The 15,757-nt window shown below is 46.8% G+C and overlaps 1 protein-coding gene across 6 annotated transcripts in view; it reads left to right on the plus strand.

Annotated features, from left to right (window-relative positions):
- Nucleotides 1-15,757, plus strand: part of PDE4B (phosphodiesterase 4B) — a 325,166-nt gene that overhangs the window by 274,515 nt on the left and 34,894 nt on the right. The gene's annotated exons all lie outside the window — the stretch shown is intronic.

Below are 15,757 nucleotides of genomic sequence, written 5' to 3' on the forward strand. Positions count from 1 at the left end.
TTTAAAGTGTCTCTACCACAATGCAAAAAAAAAAAAAAAAGAGTTTTATCCCCAGGGACCATTCAAGAATTGGGTCTTTAAAGTGTCTTCCCCACCCTGCCAAAAAAAAAAGAGTTTTATCCCCGGGTCTGTTCAACTATTGGGACTTTAAGGTGTCTCCATCACCCTGCAAAAAAAAAAAGTTTTATCCCCCAGGGACTGTTCAAGTACCGTGTCTTTAAAGTGTCTTCCCCACCCCGCAAAAAAAGTTTTAGCCCCGAGTCTGTTCAGCTACTGCGTCTTTAAAGTGTCTCTACTACCCTGCAAAAAAAAAAAATGAGTTTTATCCCCAGGGACCGTTCAAGAATTGGGTCTTTAAAAGTGTCTTCCCCACCTTGCCAAAAAATAGAGTTTTATCCTCGGGTCTGTTCAAGTATTGGGTCTTTAAAGTGTCTTCCCCACCCTGCCCCCCAAAAAGAGTTTTATCCCCAGAGACCGCCAGTTGTCAGCTATGTGACTTTGGGCAAATCACTTGACTTCTCTGTGCCTCAGTTCCCTCATCTGTAAAATGGGGATTAAGATTGTGAGCCCCCTGTGGGACAACCTGATCACCTTGTATCCCCCCAGCGCTTAGAATAGTGCTTTGTACATAGTAAGCGCTTAACAAATGCCATCATCATCATTATTATTATCATTATTATTAAGTATTGGGTATTTAAAATGTCTTCCCCACCCTGCCAAAAAGAAGAGTTTTATCTTCGGGTCTGTTCAACTATTGGGTCTTTAAAGTGTCTCCACCACCCTGCAAAAAAAAAAAAAAAAAGTTTTATCCTGCAGGCCCGATGCAAGGTGGAAACAAAATTGAAATTTGAAGTCCTCATTGTAAACTCATTGTGGACAAGGAACGTTATCAGTCACTCAATTGTATTTATTGAGCACTTACTGTGCGCAGAGCACTGTACTAAGCACCAGGGAGAGTACACTGAGTTGGGAGACACTTTTCCTTCCCACATCGGATATTGTACTCTCCCAAGCGCTTATTTCAGTGACCTTGAGTAAGTCACTTAACTTCTCTGTGCCCCAGTTCCCTCATTTGTAAAATGGGGATTAAGAATGTGAATCCCATGTGGGATGGGAATTGTGCCCAACCTGATTAGCTTGTATCTACCTCGGGGCTTAGTACAGTGCCTGACTACCACGGTTATTATTATCGTTACTATTATTACGGTGCTTAGCACACAGTAAGCACTCAATAAATAGGATTGCTGATTGAGTGCTTAGGATTTCTGTTCACTCCCTTTCTTCCTCCTGAAAGTCCAGTTCCTCTTTTTCATTAGTTTTCCCGTAAGAAACCCAACCTTTTCTTTGGCACTCCACTTCCCAAACCCCCGAATTCCTTTAAAAATTAAAGTTGCGTCTTTACTACTTGACTAGCATAGGTCCCCAGCCTGCGTTCGAGGTCGGATTTCCTATTTTTCTCCCGGATGAGGCTGTGTTGTGATGACTGTAGCCAGAGTCATGCTGCACTGTTAATGGGTAAAAGACCTTTCATTCTGGCTTGCTGTTAAAGATCAGAAGCCCACCGAGTCTTCTCATTATCATTTTGTGTGAGCAAATTTAAAAGTCAAGTTGATTTTGAAGCCAAGGATGATGGATTGACTGCTTAAGAAAGGCTACCTAGTGGACCGATGACACTAAAATTGGGATTTACTGAGAATTAGGTTCCATAAAGGGTAAGGCTGTTGTTTTCTTTAGAATCAAAAAATTTGAGTGGGCATCAAAGTATTTGCTTAATTGGCACCAAAACTTCTCTTGCTCAGCCAGGTACCCATCCCCTGAAGAATAGTCAGTCAGTCAATCATATATTAATAATAATAATGATGATGGTATTTATTAAGCACTTACTATATGCCAAGCACTGTTCTAAGCGCTGGGGTAGATAAAAGGTAATCAGGTTGTCCCACATGGGGCTCACAGTCTTAGTCCCCATTTTACTGATGAGGTAACTGAAGCACAGAGAAGTTAAGTGACTTGCCCGAGGTCCCACAGCAGACAAGTGGCGGAGGCAGGATTAGAACCCACGTCCTCTGACTCCCAAGTCTGTGCTCTTGCCACTAGGCCGTGCTCTAAGTGCTTGGGAGAGGGCAGTGTAGCAATATAGGAGATACATTTCCTGCCCAAAATGAGTTTACAATCTGGAACTTGATGTCTGGGCTAGTGTGAGTCCCCTTGACCCCCATCCCTTCCTGGAAGTGTCCATCTTTACAGAGACCTAATCCCTCTGTCTTGAAGTCCCGGACCGTGCATGGCAATGACCGGTGCCCCTATTCTTACCCTGGCCGAACATCTTACTAGAAAATCCCTGAGTGGCTTTCTTTCCCCTTGTGCCCCCTTCCCAGCGACCCCAGAGGTGCCCACCCTGACCGATGATGATGATGATGATGATGATGATGATGATGATGATGATGATAATGCTATTTGTTAAGCGCTTACTGTGTGCCAAACACTACTCTTAGCTCTGGAGTAGATACAAGACGATCAGGTTGGAAACAGTCCCTTTTCCAGAAGAGAAATACTTTCACTCCAGCTTAGCATCCTTTCCTCCGCAGCTTCTCTCTGCAGAAGCCGACTCACCACCAAAGGGCAGACTCTGTGCTGGACCCAGGATGGGGTTTAGGAGCTGGATGCTAAGCGGTTAATCCCAGGAGGCCTGGAAAATGCTGCATTTCCACCTCTTAAACTGTCTCCCCCTCTAGATGTAAGCTCTACCAAATCTTTTGTATTGTACTCTCCCCAGCACTGAGTACAGGGCTCTGCACATGGTAAACGCTTAGCTCGCTGTGGGCAGGGAACGCATCCACTAACTCTGTTTCGTTGGTTTCTCCCAAACAGTACGATGCTGTACACACAGTAAGCACTCTGTAAATACGATTGATCGTTTGATAAAACTAGTTGGTTTAAACTCATCCCATGTATTACATTTCCAACTCCAAATTAGTCTGTTGTGCAGAAAAGCAGTTTTGTCTGGATTTGTTTCTGTGGCGGGTGGGTTGGAAAGATCTTTCCCTCCCTTCCACCATCTTACATTCAGTCATTCAATCGTATTTATTGAGCTTTTACTGTGTGCAGAGCAAGCGCTTGGGAAGTACAAGTTGGCAACATGTAGAGACGGTCCCTACCCAACAACGGGCTCACAGTCTAGAAGGGGGAGACAGAGAACAAAACAAAACATGTGGACATCCAACCTGCTTATCAGTCAATCAATCAATGGTATTTATTGTGCCTTTTCTGTGTGCAAAGGGTACAAAATAGCAGAGTTGGTAGACATGTTCCCTGCCCACGATAATCTTACAGTCCAGTGGGTGAGACAGGAATTAATATAAATAATTTTATAGATATGTTCATAAGTGCTGTAGGGTGAGTACCAATGTCCAAAGAGCACAGATGCAAGTGCGTAGATGAATCAGAAGATTGGGGTGCAAGGGGAGAGAGCTTTTGTTGCTGAATTGTACTTTCCAAGTGCTCAGTACAGTGCCCTGCACACAGTAAGCACTCAATAAATATGATAGAATGAATGAATAGTCAGGGAAGACTTCTTGGAAGTGATGTGATCTGTGTAAGGCTTTGAAAGTGGGGCGAGCGGAGGTCTGGGGTATATGGAGGGGGAGTTGGGAAAGATTTGGCAGCGAGATACATGAGATGACTTATTCGCAAAGGTTTGCGGGATCGGGGGTTGATTCTCGGTGTTCTAGAAACGCATCCCCTATAGTGTATCCTATGGTGGCTTGGGCTTCTTTTCCTGTGAGAGGTGGCCAGCAGGAAGCAATGAAAGTTAAATGTAGCCGCCTCCGAAAAGGGCTGAATTCCAGTCGTTGCCCCCAGGGTTAACTCCAGCCCTGCATAGTCCCTGTGGGGGCCCAGGCTAGGTGTAGGGATAGGGGTGGGATGGAAAGTCCAAGAATTTTCCAGGCCACCACCCGCCCAAGCCAAAAACCACATCTGACTTGCTCTTCGGTACCTGGGTCTGAATTTTGCGGGTAACATGGACTGTGGTCTACCTGATGGTCTTTAATCTACCCCAGCGCCTAGTACAGTGCTTAGCAGATACCATAATTATTGTCATTGTGGCCACCTATTCCCATTTTTCCCTGTCTGAGGAAGCCCAACCTAAATTCCGCTGGGATGTCTCTGTTTTGGGATCTTCCGTCATCAGAAGCTTTCCATTGGGTTAAAGTGACTGGCGTTTGGGAAGTGGAGGCTTTGTTCAGAAAAAGTGAGATTTAAATTCTCTTTTGTTGGGATGTAGTCAGATTGAAGCAGCATGGCCTATTGGATAGAGCCGGTCCTTCTGGGAGATAGAAGGACTTGGGTTCTAATCCTGACTCGGCCACTTGTTTGCTGTGTGACCTGGGACAATCCTCAATCCCTTTATCTGTGAAATGGGGATTAAGACTGTAGCCCCATGTGGGAAATGGAAAGTGTCCAACCTGATTATCTTATTTCAACCCCAGTGCTTGGTACAAGTGCCTGGCACATAGTAGCACTTCAGAAATACCATTATAAAAATAGGAAAATATTCCCTTCTCCCAATATTTTTTTGACTTATCTATAGTAGCATTCCTCATCAGAGCCACCTTATTAATGAGGAGTGCCAGTGGCCCATGCTTGGCACATAGTAAGCACTTAACAAATGCCATCATCATTATTATTATTATTATTATCATAATGATGACATTTGTTAAGCGCTTACTATGTGTAAAGCGCTGTTCTAAGCTCTGGGGAGGTTACAAGGTGATCAGGTTGTCCCATGGGGGGCTCACAGTCTTAATCCCCATTTTACAGATGAGGTAACTGAGGCACAGAGAAGCTAAGTGACTTGCCCAGGGTCACACAGCTGGCAACTGGCAGAACTGGGATTTGAACCCATGACCTCTGACTCCAAAGCCTGGGCTCTTTCCACTGAGCCATGCTGCTTCTCTAATTATTATTCTCTATTATTGTGGCAAAAAGATTGTCCCTAGACATCCTTTTAAGGCGGGAAAGGGTCCCGGAGCCCTCTTCCCATGTTACAGATGGGTAAACTGAGGTCCAGCTGTGGAAAGTTCCACTGGTAGGAGAGGTGGAACTAGAAACCTGGACTCCAGCTCTCGGTTCAGTGTTTGCCCAAGGGGCCGACTCCCTTTGTGCTGGCCCAACTCCAAAAGTCATTTCCAGGAATCCAACCCCACCAAAACCAACCCAAGGGAATGGGCGCATAGTCATATCGGCTTTATGGGACCACTGGATTGTTTTCTGTGGCGTACAGGGAGTAAATTAAGGTCATTTAGCTTAATTACGTTATGTGGCCATTCATCCCTTCCTTTTCAATGTTTTCACACCCTCCCCCACACCCCCCAAACAGACACACACACACAGACCATGAAGAATGGAAGTTGGCATAAGTTACAGGGAAATAAATTCCTTAATGGCAAAACAGTCAGATGTTTTGAAAACAGGATGCTTTGACTCCAAATTATAAAAGAGGAACGGAAAGAGAAACAGTATAGAAAGGAAGAAAGCTAATACCCGCAGCTCGATCCCCAGTGCGACAACAGTATAAACAGTGACCTATCTTCCTGACCTCTGCCGGGGCTGAGTTCCTGACCTTGTGTCACCAAAGCCAAACTACGTCATTGGAGAATGATAGCAGGAATGGCTCAGCTGCTGTAAGTGTGACTCGAATTTCCTGTCTCCTTCCTGACAGACAGGCCGAAAAGTCCAGGGTTGCAACAACAACAGGGGAGTCTACAAAGACACACCGCCTGGGAGGGGTTGTCTCCTCTCCTGTGTTCCTGGCCTGTAGCAAGAGAAACTTTGGAAGAGAGTTTTTATAGGGTTGGGAAAACACCCTGGCGTTTAACTCCATTGGAGCCCTGTCAGGAAAAAGTAGAAAAAGTAGAGGTGCGGTGGGGTGTGTGTGTGAGAGAGAAAGAGAGAGACAGAGAGAGAGAGAGAGAGTGTGTGTGTGTGTGTGTGTGTAGTGCAGATCAGAAATGAGGCAATAGTTCCCAGGACGAGCCCAGGGCAGGTTAGGTGAACATTACATAAGGTTTCTCCTAATCAATCAATCAATCGTATTTATTGAGCGCTTACTGTGTGCAGAGCACTGTACTAAGTGCTTGGGAAGTACAAGTTGGCAACATATAGAGACGGTCCCTACCCAACAGTGGGCTCACAGTCTCCTACCTCTCCCTGTCTTATGTGTTCCTTCTTTTCACCATCTGGGACCCCGCTTCGGCCAAATTGGGGTGCACCGTAAACCCACAGACACGAGGATCAAACGCTTCCCCACCCCCAAGAAGGGCATGGTGGTGATGCGTGAGGATTAGTGGAATCTATAGGACGCTCTGAGCACCAGCTGTTTGCAGAGCACTGTGCCAAGCAGTAGATGTGTTCTCCAAGCTTGAGGAGCATTTGCCGGAAAGGAAATCATTGGGACCCTCACGGCCTCAGACGTGATAAGGAAGCTTGTGGGAGCTGAGTTCTGGTGGGCTGAAAAGGGAAATGAGGTCATTTTCTCCTTCGGCCCCCACAGCCCCGGCCCACACCTGCAGCTGACACCTGTCCAGACAGTGCACGCTCGCTAAGCGTCATTCTGCTGCCGGTGGTGATGGGGGGAAGGGGGAATTCTCCTGCCTGGGCTTTCTGGGGAGCAAGGGGGCTGTGCAGGGAAGCGGGAGGGTGAGTGAGGCGATATGGGGGGAGCTCAGAGAAGCCTAAGCACCCTAAGAAGCAGCATTTCTTAGTGGAAAGAGCATGGGTTTGGGAGTCAGAGGTCATGGGTTCTAAACTCAGCCTCGCCACTTGTCAACTGAGTGATTTGGGGCAAGTCACTTTACTTCTCTGTGCCTCAGTTCCCTCATCTGTAAAATGGGGATTAAGACTGTGAGCCTCATGTGGGACAACTTGATAGCCTTGTACCTATGCCAGCGCTTAGAATAGTGCCCGACACCTAGTAAGCGCTTAACAAATACCATCATCATCATCATTATTACCCCAAATCTGGAGGGAGATGTCTTCTGGTGTCCTGAGATAGCCAGGAAGCTGCGTAGCTAGACTTTAAGCTCCTTGAGGACAGGGATAGGCTTAATGGGAAACAGCCTGGCCTAGTGGCTAGAGCCCGAGCCTGGGAGTCAGAAGGACCTGGGTTCTAATCCCGGCTTTGCCACTTGTCTGCTGTGTGACCTTGGGCCAGGCACACCACTTCTCTGTACCTCAGTTCCCTCATTTGTAAAATGGGGATTAAGACCATGAGCCCCATGGGGGACAGGGACTGTAACCAACCGGATTAGCTTGTGTCTACCCCAGCGCTTAGAACAGTGCTTGACATGTAGCAAGCGCTTAACAAATGCCATTGTTATTAACCCAACCACTCAAGTCCAGTGCTCCCCCCAGAGTCAGTGTTCAATACTTCTGATTGATTGATTGACTTCAGTGCCCTCACTAAGGGTGTACACCCTTTGTACACCCTTAGTGTTCAGCCAGGTGTAAAAAGAGCGTGACAGGAAGAGGGGAGAGAGCGACGAGGGAGGGATGGGTGGGGAAAGGTGTTTTCATTCTCGAGGCCTCCAGCTGTGACCCCACCTACCTCCTCCCTCGGTGGGGCTGCACAGACTCACCCGCCCACCCACCCTCCCTCCACATAATGACACAAGAGTCATCATCCGGTGGTGTTTATTGAACACCTTCTGAGTCTCTGAGAGCACTATATTGGTGTTCGGAATTGGGAATTCAAGCGCAACAAACAGTAAGTTCATTATTTCTAAGAAATTCATTCAATCGTATTTATTGAGCACTTACTGTGTGCAGAGCACTGTACTAAGCGCTTGGGAAGTACCAGTCAGCAGCATATAGAGATGGTCCTCTATGGTATTTGTTTGTTAAACACTTACTACGGGCCAGGCTCTGTACTAAGCGCTGGGGGAGTTACAAGCAAATCGAGTTGGATACAGTCTCTGTCCCAAGTGGGGCTCACAGTCTCAATCCCCACTTTCCAGATGAGGTCCGGATAAGCAAAAATGGGATTAGAACCCATGAGCTTCTGACTCCCAGGCCGTGCTGCTTGTCCGCTGCTTGTCTTATGTGATATTTTTCTGCTGTGATAAGTGTCGCTTATCACTAGGTAATCTGAGATAAAACTTCCCCCAAGCAATAGGTAAAGAGCACTACCCTCAGGCTTGAGAGAACACAAGAGAAGCAAGTCGCTCTTTCCCTGCCTTCGAGGCATGTACAATCCAAGGGAGATACTGGTTGTCCCATGCGGCCCTCACTGGACTAAGTACACGTTTGCCCAAAGGGATGCTGTCTCTGTGCACTGCACCGAGAGGCACTTCCTCTGTCCTGGTCCCCGGCTCTCAACAGTCTGAGTGTCCTGTTTCCCTGAAGATTTTGGTGTTTGATTCACGTTTGCATTCATAACAATGTCTGTCTCCCCCTCTAGTCTGTAAGCTCTTTATTGGCAGGAAACTTGTCCGCTAACTCCCACTTGTCTGCTGTGTGGCCTTGGGCAAATTGAGCCCACTGTTGGGTAGGGACTGTCTCTATATGTTGCCAACTTGTACTTCCCAAGCGCTTAGTACAGTAATTTGCACACAGTAAGCGCTCAATAAATATGATTGATTGATTGATTCACTTCTCTGTGCCTTAGTTACCTCAGCTGTAAAATGGGGATTAGGACTGTGAGCCCAGCATGGGACAGGGACTGTGTCCAACATGATTTGCTTGTATCCACCCCAGGAATGTAACCCTAACAAGGACCACAATCATTATTATTATTATTTTGTGTTGTTTGTTTTGGGGGGCTTTATTCATTCATTCAATCATATTTATTGAACACTTACTGTGTGCAGAGCACTGTACTAAGCGCTTGGGAACTACAAGTCACTGGCCTGCATCAACCCCAGCGCTAAGAACAATCAGGCTGGATACAGTCCTTGTCCCACATGGGGCTCACCATCTTAGTAGGAAGGAGAATAGGTAATGAATCCCCATTTTGCAATTGAGGAAACTGAGGCACAGAGAAGTGAAGCGACTTGCCCAAAGTCTCACAGCAGGCAAATGGATGAAACAGGATCAGAACCCTTGTCCTCTGGCTTTTAGGCCAGTGCTTTTTCCAAGAGAAGCAGAGTGGCTCAGTGGAACAAGCACTGGCTTGGACGTCAGAGGTAATGGGTTCGAATCCCAGCTCTGCCACTTGTCAGCTGTGTGACTTTGAGCAAGTCACTTCACTTCTCAGTGCCTCAGTTATCTCATCTGTAAAATGGGGATTAAGACTGTGAGCCCCAGATGGGACAACCTGATTACCTTGTATCTACCCCAGTGCTTAGAACAGTGCTTGGCATAGTAAGCGCTTAACAAATAGCATTATTAACTTCTAGACTGTGAGCCTGTCTCTATATTTTGACGATTTGTACTTCCCAAGTGCTTAGTACAGTGCTCTGGACACGGTAAGCGCTCAAGAAATACGATTGAGTGAATGAATGAACTAGGCCACGCTGCTTCCCGATTACCTGTTTAATGAAAGCCTCCCCCAACCCAGGCCCCCAAAAAACAAAAAATAAACTTGAGATCACAGGGATGAAAGGGTGGCACCTTTTGTTCAGATATCTTGGCCCCATTTTTCCTCTCAATTGTCGTGTACCCAACTGCATCTCTGAGGAAGTTTTGTCTCAGGTTACCAAGTGATAAGGAAATTTCTTAGGAACAATGAACTGCCCATTGCACTTGAACTCCCAATTCCAAACTCCTGTGTAGGTGGAAATTACAGCCCACAGTCTACATTTTACAAGGCTTCAAATCAGTCGTCGTAATTGGATTAAAGTGCAGCTTCCCCCATAGTGTCATTTGGAGAGAGAAAGAGGAAGCTGGCTGCAGCTAGCCTTGAAAAAATCTAGCTGGGGGAAAAAAAATCACTCGTGTAGAGCGAAGCTACCTGCTACCTGCTAGAATAGAATATAATCATCCAAATAATAATTGCGGTATTTGTTAAGCATTTATTATGTGCCAAGCATTGTGCTAAGTGCTGAAAGCTAGTGGCCAGCAGGGAATGTGTCTGTTTATAGTATACTTTTCCAAGTGCTTAGTACAGTGTTTTGCACACCGTAAACGCTCAGTAAATACATATTTACTATTTACTATTCTCTTGCACATATTTACTGTTCTCTTGTACATATTTACTATTCTGTTTATTTTGTTAAAGATGTGCATCTAGCTTTACTTCTATTTAGTCTGATGACTTGACACCTGTCCACATGTTTTGTTTTGTTGCCTGTCTCCCCGTTCTAGACTGTGAGGCCGTTGTTGGGTAGAAACGGTCTCGATATGTTGCCGACTTGTACTTCCCAAGTGCTTAGTACAGTGCTCTGCACCCAGTAAACGCTCAATAAATACGATTGAATGAATGAAATATGATTGAATGAATGAATGGAGGAGATGGAAGATGATCAGGTCCCACATGAGGCTCACGGTCTGTTGGAGGGAGAACAGCCTTCAAATCCTTATTGAAGGCCCATCTTCTCCAAGAGGCCTTCCCTGATTTTAGCCCCCCGTTCCTCTTCTCCCACTCCCTTCTACGTCGCCCTGACTTGTTCCCTTTGTTCTTCTCCCCTTCCCAGCCCCACACCACTTATATCCATATCTGTCATTTATTTATTTGTATTGATGTCTGCCTCCCCTTCTAGACTGTAAGCTATACTGTACTCTTCCAAGTGCTTAGTACCATGCTCTATACACAGTAAGCACTCGATAAATATGACTGAGTGAACGAATGAGAATAGGAATATAATAATAATAATAATAATAATAATAATAATGGTATTTGTTAAGTGCTTACCATATGCCAAGCACTGTTCTAAGCCCTGGGAAAGATACAGGGTAATCAGGTGGTCCCACGTGGGGCTCACAGTCTTAATCCCCATTTTACAGATGAGGTAACTGAGGCACAGAGAAGTTAAGTGACTTGCCCAAAGTCACACAGCTGACAAGTGATGGAGCGGGATTAGAACCCATGACCTCTGACTCCCAAGCCCATGCTCTGATGTAGAGTTGTGGGAGAGGCGCCAGGAGTGGGGGGGTGGGGGGGGCACATTTTAAGACTATCTTTTGTCCCAAATTGAGGCACATAAGTTTCCTTTGCCTCACTCCCCGGTTGTTTCCCACCAGAGATTCTCCAGAGGCTTCTCACTTTTGGGATTAGTAGCCCATGGGATTCATTTGCTGCAGGGATAGAAGTTTAGGGCTGGGTGTTTAGCTGCCAGGGCACAGAATTGGGGAAAAAAGGAACCCACCGGAATGTGCAGAAAAGGAGCAAGGCCTAGAGGAAGACACCAGACGGAGGATGGGGTGAGGGAGGGACAGTTGCTGTTGATTTGCCCTGCAGCCAGTTGGCATCCAAGGGATTTGTCATCCCTTAATTTACGGGAAAAACCATTTCTCGATGGCAGCCCCAACTTGGAAAAAACCGAAAACCCTAGCTGTCACCAGCCAGCCTGGGGAAATGAGTCTCTGATATGAAATGCTTTCATGCGATCCGAGTGATTCAGGTCGAGCAGAAAATCCACGGAATTTAGTAAGCATCCGCGGTGTGCTGAGCACTGAACTGAGCGTGAGTTAGCGGACATTGACCCCTGCCCTCAAGGAGGTGACAGTTGAGCCCTCAAGGAGGTGACAGTTGAGCTGCACAGGGGTGGACGCTGAGCTGATTTATGATCAGGAGGAAGGAGAAGTGGTTGCGGATATGACTGTATACTTCAGTGGTAGGGCACGCACATCTGTGTGAGCAGAAGTGCTTCCACTGGTTCTGAGTGCAGCGTGGCTTAGTGGATAGAGAACAGGTTCTAATCTCGGCTCCACCATGTCTGCTGTGTGATCTTGGGCAAGTCACTTCACTTCTCTGTGTCTGTTACCTCATCTGTAAAATGGGAATTAATAATAATAATAACGATGGCATTTATTAAGTGCCTACTATGTACAAAGCACTGTTCTACACGCTGGGAAGGTTACAAGGTGATCAGGTTGTCCCATGGGGGGGCTTACAGTCTTAATCCCCATTTTACAGATGAGGTAACTGAGGCACAGAGAAGTTAAGTGACTTGCCCAAGATCACACAGCAGACAATTGGCAGAGCCGGGATTTGAACCCATGACCTCTGACTCCAAAGCCTGTGCTCTTTCCACTGAGCCACTTAGAGTGTGAACCCCACCTGGGACAGGGACTGTGTCTAGTGTGATTAACTTGTATCTAGCCCTGTGCTTAGAACATTGTGTGGCATGTAGTAAGTGCCTAACAAGTACCATAATAATAATGATAATAATAAATGTTATTATTAGTATTAAGTTCTCCCGCCAGTTGTGAGTGCACAAGGGTGTAGCTGGTGCAGAAATGATCCCACTGGGTGTCAGTGCTCAAAGGTGTAGGTGGTCAGAAGTGTTCCCGCCAGTTGTGAGTACAACAAGGTGTAACTTGCACAGAAGTGTTCCCTCCGGCTGTGATTACACAAGGGTGTAACTGGTGCAGAAGTTCTGAGGGGGCAGGTGGCCAGGGGAAGAGGAATTAATAGCGGAAGACTTCAGCAGATGTTCTCCTTGCCTTGGAGAGCAGGACACCCGCCCCCAAAGGTGGGGGATCTGGGCAAGGAAGAGCCAGGGTGGGCTTCGGATGGGTGGGTTTCACCGGTAACTTGGAGGGGGAACCCAGCTCCCAGAGACACCCAGCCATGGAGGAGCGGGGACTGAACATGATGATAATAATAAGAAGTTTGGTATGTGTTAAGTACTTACTATGTGCCAGGCACTGTACTAATCGCTGGGGTGGATACAGGCAGGATGCCATAGTGGATAGAGCCCAGGCCTGGGAGTCAGAAGGATCTGACTCCCAAATACCAGGATCTTACCTCCTCCAGGAGGCCTTCCCGGACTGAGCCCCTTCCTTCCTCTCCCCCTCGTCCCCCTCTCCCTCCCCCCCATCTTACCTCCTTCCCTTCCCCACAGCACCTGTATATATGTATATATGTCTGTACATATTTATTACTCTATTTATTTATTTATTTTACTTGTACATATCTATTCTATTTATTTTATTTTGTTAGTATGTTTGGTTTTGTTCTCTGTCTCCCCCTTTTAGACTGTGAGCCCACTGTTGGGTAGGGACTGTCTCTATATGTTGCCAACTTGTACTTCCCAAGCGCTTAGTACAGTGCTCTGCACACAGTAAGCGCTCAATAAATACAATTGATTGATTTGATTGATTGATTGATCTGGGTTCTAATCCCGGCTCCGCCACTTTGAGAAGCAGCGTGGCGTAGTGGATAGAGCAGGGGCCTGGAAATCAGAAGGTCATGGGTTCTAATCACGGCTCCACCCTTTGTCTGCTGTGTGACCTTGGGCAAGTCACTTCACTTCTGTGCCTCAGTTCCCTCTTCTGTCAAATGGGGATTGAGACTATTGCCCCATGTGGGACAGGGACTGTGTCCAACTCGATTTGCTTCTATCCACCCCAGCGCTTAGCCTGGAACATAGCACTCAACAAATACCATAAATTATCATTTTTATTTACAAGGAAATCAAGTTGGACATAGTCCCCCTTCCACATGAGGCTCACAGTCTCAATGCCCATTTTACAGACAAGGCCCAGAGAAGTAAAGCGACTTGCCGAAGGTCACACAGCAGACAAGAGGCAGAGGCAGGATTAGAACGCATGACCTTCTGACTCCCAAGCCACGGCACTAATGTAAACCTCGGTCACATTCCGGGACTCTCTGACGCCCCAAAAGGGCAATAGGCCAATGCCTATGTGCCTCCTTGCACGCCGTCCACTACAGCCATCCGTCAGACCTGCCAGCCTTGCCCTCCCGTACGTGATGTTTCCCTTGAGCGGGTCCAAACTGTTTAGTCTTTGGGTTATTTTCCTGTCACTTCCTTTGTTTGATTTGCGTGGAAGTGGCCAAGGGGATCCCACAAAGAAAGGGTTGTTAAACCATCTAGAAGGGAGGAAGACAGACACTCCCGGGAGTTTTGGGCTTTTCTTTGTCGGTCTTTTCTTTGTCGGTCTTTGTTGTATTTGTGTGTGTGTGTGTGTGTGTGTGTGTTTGTGTTTGAGGGGCACTAAGAGGCTGTGGAACACACAGCTTCTCTCGCCCCTTCCTGCCCATCACAGGACACTGGCTCACCATTGTGAGGCATCGGGTCTCTTCAGTGGAATTCAGAGGCACCCACTGCCGCGGTCAGGCTGAACTTATTTTTGAGGGTCCACAGCTCCCTTGAAGGCCGCACTGCCCTCACTCCAGGTCGCCGGCCGTGGGTCCGAATTCAAAGTCCTCCGGTGGTAGTTGGGCATCACTCAACGGGCGTATGCCAGTTTGGTCTTCCCACAGACAGCAGCGAGGCTTCTTTTCACTCGAAGGTCATTTAAACCAGAATATAAGCTCACTGTGGGCAGGGAATACCTCTGTTTATTGGTGTATTGTACTCTCCCACGTGCTTAGTACAGTGCTCTGCACACCGAAAGCACTCAATGAATACGATTGAATGAATGAGTTTGGAATTTTGAGAATTTTTAGTGTGTGGTGGTGGCAGCAGCAGCCTGGGAGTGTTGGTTTGCTGGTTTGTTATGGGTTTGTTTTGTATCTCAGTAAGTATTGGCAGCGCCTTTCACTCCCACAAGCGGAGGGAGCAGGAGACTGGAGGCAATTCAGGAAAATTCAGGATCGTTTGTCTGTCCCAGTTGTGTTCCCTGTACAGTTATTCAGTCTTCTGACTCACCTTGCGTCGTCTCCACTGCTCAGTTAAATCCTTCAGGGGTATGTATTCATTCATTCATTCAATCGTATTTATTGAGCACTTGCTGTGTGCAGAGCACTGTACTAAGCGCTTGGGAAGTACAAGTTTGCAACATATAGAGACGGTCCCTACCCAACAGCAGGCTCACAGTCTAGAAGGGGGAGACAGACAACAAAACATATAAACCAAATAAAATAAATAGAATAAATATGTACAAGTAAAATAAATAAATAGAGTAATAAATATGTACAAACATATACAGGTGCTGTGGGGAGGGGAAGGAGGTAAGGCGGGGGGTGGGGAGGGGGAGTAGAGGGAGAGGAAGGAGGGGGCTCAGTCTGGGAAGGCCTCCTGGAGGAGGTGAGCTCTCAGTGGGGCTTTGAAGGGAGGAAGAGAGCTAGCTTGGCAGATGTGCGGAGGGAGGGCATTCCAGGCCAGGGGGAGGATGTGGGCCGGGGGTCGGTAATGTATTGAGCATTACTGCTTGCAGAGTACTGTTCTGAGCCCTTGGGAGAGTAAAAACCGGTAGGCACGACCCAATCAATGAATCAATCAATTGTATTTATAGAGTGCCTACTGAGTGTGGAGCACTGTACTAAGTGTTTGGGAGAGTACAATATAACAGAGTTAGCAGACAAGATCCAATCCATTCAACAATCAATTGTATTTATAGAGCACTTACTGTTTGCAGAGCACTGTACTAAGTGCTTGGGAGAGTACAGTGTAACAGAGTTGAATACACTCCCCTACCCATAATGAGCTGACAGTCTAGTGTAGGGGACAGATATTAAAATATATGAAGATGGGAGAGTATAAAGCTATTGGGGGTGGGGTGACAAATTAAGAATAATAACTATGGTACTTGTTAAGCATTTACTATGTGCCAAGCACTGTTCTAAGTGCTGGGGTAGATACAAGTTAATCAGGTTGGACACAGTCCCTGTCTCACGTGGGACTCACACTCT

The sequence above is a fragment of the Tachyglossus aculeatus genome, chromosome 10 (assembly GCF_015852505.1).
Source record: "Tachyglossus aculeatus isolate mTacAcu1 chromosome 10, mTacAcu1.pri, whole genome shotgun sequence".
Taxonomy (NCBI): Eukaryota; Metazoa; Chordata; class Mammalia; order Monotremata; family Tachyglossidae; genus Tachyglossus; species Tachyglossus aculeatus.